Source organism: Propithecus coquereli, unplaced genomic scaffold, assembly GCF_000956105.1.
Source record: "Propithecus coquereli isolate 6110/MARCELLA unplaced genomic scaffold, Pcoq_1.0 Scaffold52, whole genome shotgun sequence".
Classification (NCBI taxonomy): Eukaryota; Metazoa; Chordata; class Mammalia; order Primates; family Indriidae; genus Propithecus; species Propithecus coquereli.
The window spans coordinates 3,718,294-3,726,894 of NW_012151063.1; positions in this window are offsets into that span (position 1 = coordinate 3,718,294).

An 8,601-nucleotide genomic window follows, 5' to 3' on the forward strand; every position below is an offset into this window, starting at 1 on the left:
CATGATCTTGGACTAGAACAGTTTTCCCACAGTTCGGGCCTATTAAGCTCTTCATTAGCCTTAACTTTTCAAATAAAATGCCTCATCCCTAAACATCTGTATCCACATGCTCTGAGGCTTAATGAATCACTACTTTTCCTTTACTATCTCTGGTCTAGAACGACTATTTTTACAACTCATTTTAACTAACCACTTGTCCATGGCACCTTCACTGTAAGTGAACTCATTAAGGTGGAAACTACATAGGCTGGTTCTGCACATATTTCATGACGTAGCGTGTCACATGTAGTTGCTCAGCTGTTGGTGGAATTGAGTTGTAAACAATACTAATTCTTTTTGAAAACGTTTATGTACAAGTTTAATCACAGATGGTTTCAACATTTTGAGTTGGAATTGGAAAGAGGGGGGGAAAAAGGAATGCTATGATCGCTGAGGCAAATCCACATATTTCCTCCTGTGAACGCACAATGAAAATAAATGATTTAATTATATAGTTTGAAATATTCACGTGGCAGAGAAAGAGCTAGTGTTTCCTCAAACATTGCAGGCAGAAATGGTGGGAACCAGAGACCATCACTATTAAATAGTTATTTCATGAAAAAGGATGAATTCATTTTGAGAAACAAACAAAAACCTATGTTGGGCTTTTTAACACTTTACTGCCCTTCCCGGTTGTCTGACAGGCTTGCCTGCAGTGTGTATTTAAAACAAGAGCAGTTTTATTTATAAATAAATACCACATGCTTCCAGAAGAGTAAATGTGCATGAGGAGAAGGGAAAAGGTGTGCATGGAAAGGGTATCATTCAAATTCAATCAAATACAGTTTCTAAAATGTAGGAAAAGTACGGTAAGGGATTTAAATTAGAGGCTAATTTAAAGGCAGATACTAGTCTGTGCACCAAACAAATATCACATTCACTCCACACACCAAATTTGAATAGGAGGAAGAATTCCCCTCTATTTACTGATGACAAGTGGAGGAAAAAGATGTCTGATAATTAACCTGTTCACGCAGCTAGCAAAGGACAGACTTTATGAGAAAATGCAGGTTTTTCCTACATGACTACACACCTTGAAGCCCTGCCAAGTTCTTACCAAATACCTGTGTATTGTGCATTACATTGCTCTAGAATGATGACACACAGGGTGTCATAAGATATAAAGTTAATTTGTTTCAGTCCATTTACTCTTCACGTTTTGTTTTCTCTTTCCTTCCCTCCTCCCTTCCCTCCTCCCTTCCTTCCTTCCTTCCCTCCTTCCCTCCTTCCTTCCCTCCTTCCTTCCCTCCTTCCTTCCCTCCTTCCCTCCTTCCTTCCTTCGTTCTTTCAAGTTTCCACGGTCACTTTTGATTCATGAGTCCAAGTCCTGACTAGTAAAAGAATAATCCTAATAACAGGATTAGAATTATACTGATCTCATAGGTCTATTGGAAATCACCAGGTATCTAGAAATGGAGAATTTGTAGTTATTTTTATAACGATTATCCTTCAAGTGACTATTATCTCCTCTAACGTATATTTTTCTCTTACAGAGAGCTCGCCATGTCAAGTAACCTTGTGACACTCCATTTTCTAAATTAGTGGAAAATGTTTTCTTTCAAAACACACAAGTATCAACTAAAACATTTCTTACAGAAATAATAGTATGTTAGTTTTGGAAAGAAACAGAACAATACTGCCAATATGCAATCTTTCATATTGTTTAGTTCGATGATAGGTTTAACCATATGTATTTTGAACGCATATCGATCAAACGAACTTTCCCAACAGTACTACATCAATATATGGCTGAATAACTCATTTATGTTTACTAACGAGTATTTTTAATATCATTCACAGGATATTAACACACCCTCCCTGCCGGGCGTTGTGGCTCACACCTGTAATCCCAGCACTTTGGGAGTTCGAGGCAGGTGGATCGCTTGAGGCCAGGAGTTTGAGACCAGTCTGGGCAAGACCAAGACCTTGTCTCTACAAAATATAGGAAAATTAGCCAGGCATGGTGGTGCTCACCCCTAGTCCCAGCTACTGGGAGGCTGAGGCAGGAGGATCACTTGAACCCAGAAGTTTGATGTCACAGTGAGCTATGATGACGCCACTGCACTCTACCTGGGAGACAGAGCAAGACCCTACCTCAAAAAAATGAATAAATAGTTTTTTTAAAAAAAACTCCTCCAGATTTCAAAAGATAAGGTATGTCATCAACATATCTCTAAAATTAGCAACATATTGGCCATGCCGAAATTGTATCAAAACCACCACCCCAGATTATAATTTACTAAGGAATAAAATGAAACAGTAAATTAAGCTCAAGTAGCAATTGAAGAAACAAGGATGTTAGTTTGTTGCTCAAACTGCTATTTAAGTCGATGTAGTGGTATCAAATTGTTTCTATTTTTGACTAAAAAAGATGCATTGATGTAGTTCGTTGCTTAGTTTTCTTCAAATAATGCAAGAAAGGCACCTAGAAAATCATAAATATTTTATTTAAAATCTCATGTGATGTAGATTTAATTTTATATCTACTTTATATGTGTGTGTGTCTTTATTTGTTCGTTTGTTTGTTTGGTTTGCTCCATTTAATTTCCAATAAGCATTACTCTTTATTGACCCAAGGAAGATTCTGTTCTTAATGGTAATATCTTTATTTACTTATTTACTGATTTGTTCCATAAATATTTGTTGTACAGATATGTGTAGGGTGGGCATTCCATTGTGTTGCTTTTGGTCTTGGGGAACTGCTAGTGACAATTCTATCTTGATTTCCTGGAACTTTATATATATATATATATTTTTTTCATGTCATTAGCTATTTACCTGTGGATAGTCTAGTTGTTACCAGGTTATTTTCATACTTCGATATGTAAATATCTTAGAACAAGTACACAGCACACAAAGTAGACCAGATGTTTAGGATTATCTAATTACTTTGATCAACTTCTAATTGAAATAAAAATGCTGGACTAGCAATTCAGGATTCCAAGAATGCTCTTTGGATCCTAAGTTACTTGCAAAGGCCATTTGTATTCCTGAAAGTAATCATACAGCTACTAACTATGTTTTCTCCCCCTTTATTCTTGGCAGAGATTGTCTGCTATTTTTATGGATATAATGCATTCTCTGAGAGACAAAAAAACAAGTTGAAAAATCAGCTTTAACTGGCATAAAAGGTGAAAGATGAAGTCAAAAACATCCTGGCAAGCAAAGAAGAATTAAATAGCTTTCGAGACAATCTGGCTTTCTGAAGTCTTTAGATAATAACAGTATTGGTAATTTCAGAAAAAAAGCAAATATTCTATAGTACTGTGGAAGATTAAAAAAAAAAAAAAAAAGTAAATATCTATGATGGAGTTCAAACAGGGGCTCTCCTGTACAGAAATGTGGTTCAGAGCAACTGCTTTTAAATACATTTTTATAATACTTTTCTTTTATTCTTTGTAAGAACTCCATGAATTACAAGGCCAGCAAATGGCATTTGAATATGTCAGGCAAGAAACTTCATGGCAAAGATGGTTGTTTATTTTGTTGTTGTTTGATGTTTTTTGTTCTTCTTTAATCTATGATGCTTTGAACAAAGAACATCTAAATGCATGTTGGTGATTTTAAGGTCTTCTCCTGTATGCAGTTGAGGGGGGTGGTCACACAAATTCCACTGAATACCCACAGAAAGGTCGTCATTCGCATAACCACAACATTTATTTAGGAGGTCATTCTTAAAAACGATCTACAACCGATAAGCACAATGCAGTTAAGGGAGATTTATATTTCTCAAACTCTATTTGTAAGCCTCTGTCTGAGGAAATAGATAGCATCAAATACTTCTGCATTCTTTGAAGAATATAAATTGTTTTCATTGTTGGCCATTCTCGGAGACTTTGTTAGTCACTGTCCCTGGATCAGAGATAAGGGCTGGGCTATGAAGCTGATATGAGAGGAATGTATAGCACTGATAAAAATCAAAGAGCTCCTTTCTGATATGAATGGGGCTCTCAGCCTGCTACTGATACAAATAGCTTACCAGGCCCTCTGGAATCCAACAACTTCACTTTCTTACAGTGAAGTAATTATCCTGCCTGACACTCCAGCCGACATAGGATTCAGCTTCTGAATATTATGCAGCTAGCTTTTCTGGGGCTCTTAGGAACTTTCCTTTAAAACATCTTCCAAAAACCTCAAAGATTTTTAGGATTCCAGTGCAGAAGCCTGCAATTATTTACTGCTCGTGCTAGGAAAAACTAAATGGAACAGTTAACCTCTCACGCACTTTCCACCTCCAGCATTTGCAGGTAGACATAGGTTCGAGGGAAAAATACGAAGGTGTGGGTCCCTTCTCAATAGTTTGTGCTCACCTGTAACATGTTCGTGTGTGATTAAAAGCAAGATGTACCAAGAGAACATTGTTACTTGTGGCTCATTCTGGCTCAGAGTGTCCTTGAGTAATTAACTCAGGGTATTCTGGAAAATGTTGGCAAGGCACTCCTAAAGGGCTATTTAGCAGATTTTCTTAGCATTTGCCCTAGTTTCTGTAAATCTTATGGAAACATTTACTTTTGTTCTATATTTACTGTCCTGACCCAGCCAGTATTATCATTCCGCTGCTTAAAATTAATGTGCTCTTCTCTTGGGAATTTTGTAGCAGCTTGAGAATAGATATATATTTAGATACAATTGACTTTTGAACTACACGCATTTGAACTGCATGGGTCTCCTTATACTTGGCTCTTCTCCCACCTCTGCCAAGCCAGAGACACCAAGACCAACCTCTCGCCTTCTTCTTCCTCCTCCTCGGCGTACTCAACGTGAAGACTGCGAGGATGAAGACCTTTATGATGATCCACTTCCACTTAACGAATAGTAAATGTATTTCCTCCTCCTTATTATTTTCTTAATAACGTTTTCTTTTCCCTAGCTTATTTTATTGTAAGAAGACAGCACATAATACGTATAACAATAAGATGGTGTTATCGGTAAAACACCAGGTCAACAGCAGGCTATTAGTAAAGTTTTGGGGGAGTGAAAAGTTATACGTGAATTTTTGACTGTGTGGGAGTTGGCACCCCTGAATCCTGCACTGTTCAAGGGTCAACTGTATCATATTACATGAGAGAGAGAGAATGTTCAGGATTAACTTCTCAAACATAAATTCCAAACATCTACTCATATCTCTTTATCAATAGTCTCAATCTCCTGTTCTCGCATCAATCCCATGTTCGAACAAACCCGCTCACATCACATACCAAAGGCAGAAGCCCCTAGTATTTTCTTCCTGTCACTAAAGAGAGGGGACCCTTGTTTCTGCTGAGATTCCTCAACATCTATGCGTTGACTTGAGGCTGCAGGAAGAGAAACAACGGCTGAAATTTCTGAGCTCATACCCATCAGGGCAGAGAAGAGAAAATTAGAATAAGGCAAGCTAAGCAGTTTTTCTGAAGTCACAGAGCATCTTGCCAATCAAAGGATACAAGTACTGAAGTCAATACTGACCTGGCCCCCACCGACTGTCCAGTGTGTGCTGGCTCCTGAACTCAGTTCCAAGGATGAAGAAATGATTAAAGCAAAAGCAGTGTCTGCCCTAATGATATTTAGGGAGGAGGAAAGTAAACATGAAATTAAAACAAGGTCTAAGTTCTGTGGCAAAGGAAACACTGGGTTTGGAGTCCACTGCCTGCCCCTGGGCAGCCTTAGTGGATGGCGTTACATTATCCTGCAGTGAGGCTGACATTGCACCACGTATGTCCAGGACGCTATTGGATGTATCACGGGGACCTCATTAACAGTCGTTCTCTCTTCTCTTTTCTACTGGCTAAACTAGGCGTTAATCTCTTAATTTCACCCCCAGCCCAATGCCCTGGGATCAAAGCAATATTAGATTAGAGAGAAAGCAGACATTTTTTCCAAAAAAAAAAAAAAGATTAGCCGTGTCTGGAGGGTCATTGCTCTCACAAGTTTTTCTTTTTCACCTGCTCTTCCCAGCTACTGCACCATTGAAGGAATTTTCAATAATATTGGCAATATTTTTGTTATAAAATCTGTGAGTTCCTAAAGATCAGTGTGTAGTCCATGGGTGAGCAACTGGTCCACCCAGGATCTCAGACTAGATCAGGGATACCTGGCAAGGGTCAGTACTGTCACACAACACAAAACAATGTGGCAAAAATGAATGAAGACAGATTTCTGGTTTCAGTGGTGACATGTCTTTAGCTTGGAAACTTCCCAAACTAAAACTCAAAGAGAAAAAAATATAAATTCACATAAACAATAACAGAATAAACAAGAAATGTGGGACAATCTCAAAAGTTGTCACTTACTTATAATTAAACTATCAGAAGGAGAAGAAAGTGGAGCAGGAGGAATATTTGAAGTAACAATGGTTGAGAATGTTCTAAAATTAACAGCTGACGCCAACGGCTACATCTAAGCATGCGGCTTTCAAACTGCAGAAAGCCAAAGACAAAGAAAATCTTGAAAGAAGCCACTAGGGGCAGTGAGAGTTCAGAATATCTTCCCTACAGATTAATGAAGATACGAGTTTACAGTGGACTTCCCTTTAGAAAACAGGCAAGCAAGAGAGTGGAGAGAAATATTTAAAGTGTTGGAGGGAAACAACCGCCAACCTAAAATTCTACATGCAATGGAATTATCCTCCAAAAGCGGAAGAGAAATAGTCTTTCTCACAGAAACAGAAACTGAGGAAATTCATCTGTATAGACCTGCTTTGCCAGAAATTAAAAGAGTTTCTTCCGGTTGAAGGAAAATGATACAGGTCAGAAATTTGGATCCGGTAAAGAAATGAAGAGCTTCAGAAAAGAAATTAATGAGTGTATAATAAAATATGTTTATTTTCCTATACTTAATTGATGCAATAATAACCGTTTCTTTAGAGTAATTATAGTAATATATTGGGCTATTATGGCATATAAATAAATGAAATGAATTAAAACAACGTTATAATGGACAGGAGAGACAAATTGAGAGCAATTCCTTATAAATTACTTGAACTTTATAGGAAGTGATACAGTGATATCTGAAGTGGATATAAATTAATTTAAAAAGTATATTAATTCTAGGTAAAAGAATATATTTGTTAAAAGAAGTAGAATTGATATGCTAAGAATAAAGAAAAATTGGAGCCATACAAAATACATCACTAAAACCAAAGACAGCCAAAAAGGTGAGGGAAAGAAATAGAATAATTATACTCCACAACCAATTGGCATTTATTTCAACTGTGCAAGGCTGGTTCAACATCTTAAAATTAATTAATGTAATCTACCACATAAACAGTCTAAAGAAAAAAAATTCATATGAACTTATCATTAGATGCAGAGAAACATTTGAAAATAATCCAACATTCATTTGTTATAAAAATTCTCAGCAAATTAGGAAGAGAGGAGAAATCTTCAACTTGATAAAAATAAAATAACCAGGAAACATACATATGTAACATTGTACTTAATAGTGAGAAGGTGGATTCCCCCATCTCATAACAGGAAAATCACAATGGTACAATTTTTCAACAATCCTTTATAACATTGTGCTGAATGTCCAGTTCTAGCTAGCTAGAAAAGAAGATAAAATGTATGCAGATTGGGAAAGAAGAAACAAAGTCATCTTTGTTTGCAAATGACATGATTTTCTATGCAGAAAATCCCAAAGATTTAACAATAAAAATACCTCTGGGATTTAATGAGTCTAGACAAAGGCCATAGGGATACAAGGTTAAATATACAAAAGTCAATTTTTTTTCTACATAAAAACATGAGCAGCTATAATTTGACACTAAGGACACAAAGCCATTTACAATATCACCAAAAAAAGAATAATTTAGGAATAAATCTAAGAAAATTTATACAGGATTTGTATGTGGAAAGCTAAAAAACTCTGATGAAAGAAATCAAAGAAGATCTAGGTAAACAGATATCTTATGTTCATGTTTTTGAAGACAATATAATTAAGATAGAAATGCTTTCTAACTTTATGGGTAAATTAAATGTACTCTCAATCAGCATGCCAGCAAGATATTCGGTAGATCAGACACAATTTTTATAAAGTTTCAATGGAAAGATAAAGGCCTAGAATAGCCAACATAATGCTGAAGAAGACAAAATTGAAGTCGCAGGAACCAATTTTATCATTTTCTTAATTTTTTATGTGCTTTTTTAAATTTCAGAATATTATGGGGTACAAACACTTTGGTTACATAAATTGCCTTCGCGCCACGTGAGTCAGAGCTACAAGCACATCCATCCCCCAGACGATTTGCATAGCACCCATTAGGTGTGAATTTACCCATCCCCTCCTCCCCCTCCTACCTGCCCAACACCCGATGAATGTTACCACTATATGTGCACATAGGTGCTGATCAATTAATACCAATTTGATGGTGAGTACATGCGGTGCTTGTTTTTCCATTCTTGTGATACTTCACTTAGTAGAATGGGCTCCGGCTCTATCCAGGATAATACAAGAGGTGCTAGATCACCATTGTTTTTTGTGGCTGAGTAGAACTCCATGGTGTACATATACTACATTTTATTCATCCACTCATGGATTGATGAGCACTTGGGTTGTTTCCACATCTTCATGATTGCGAATTGTGCT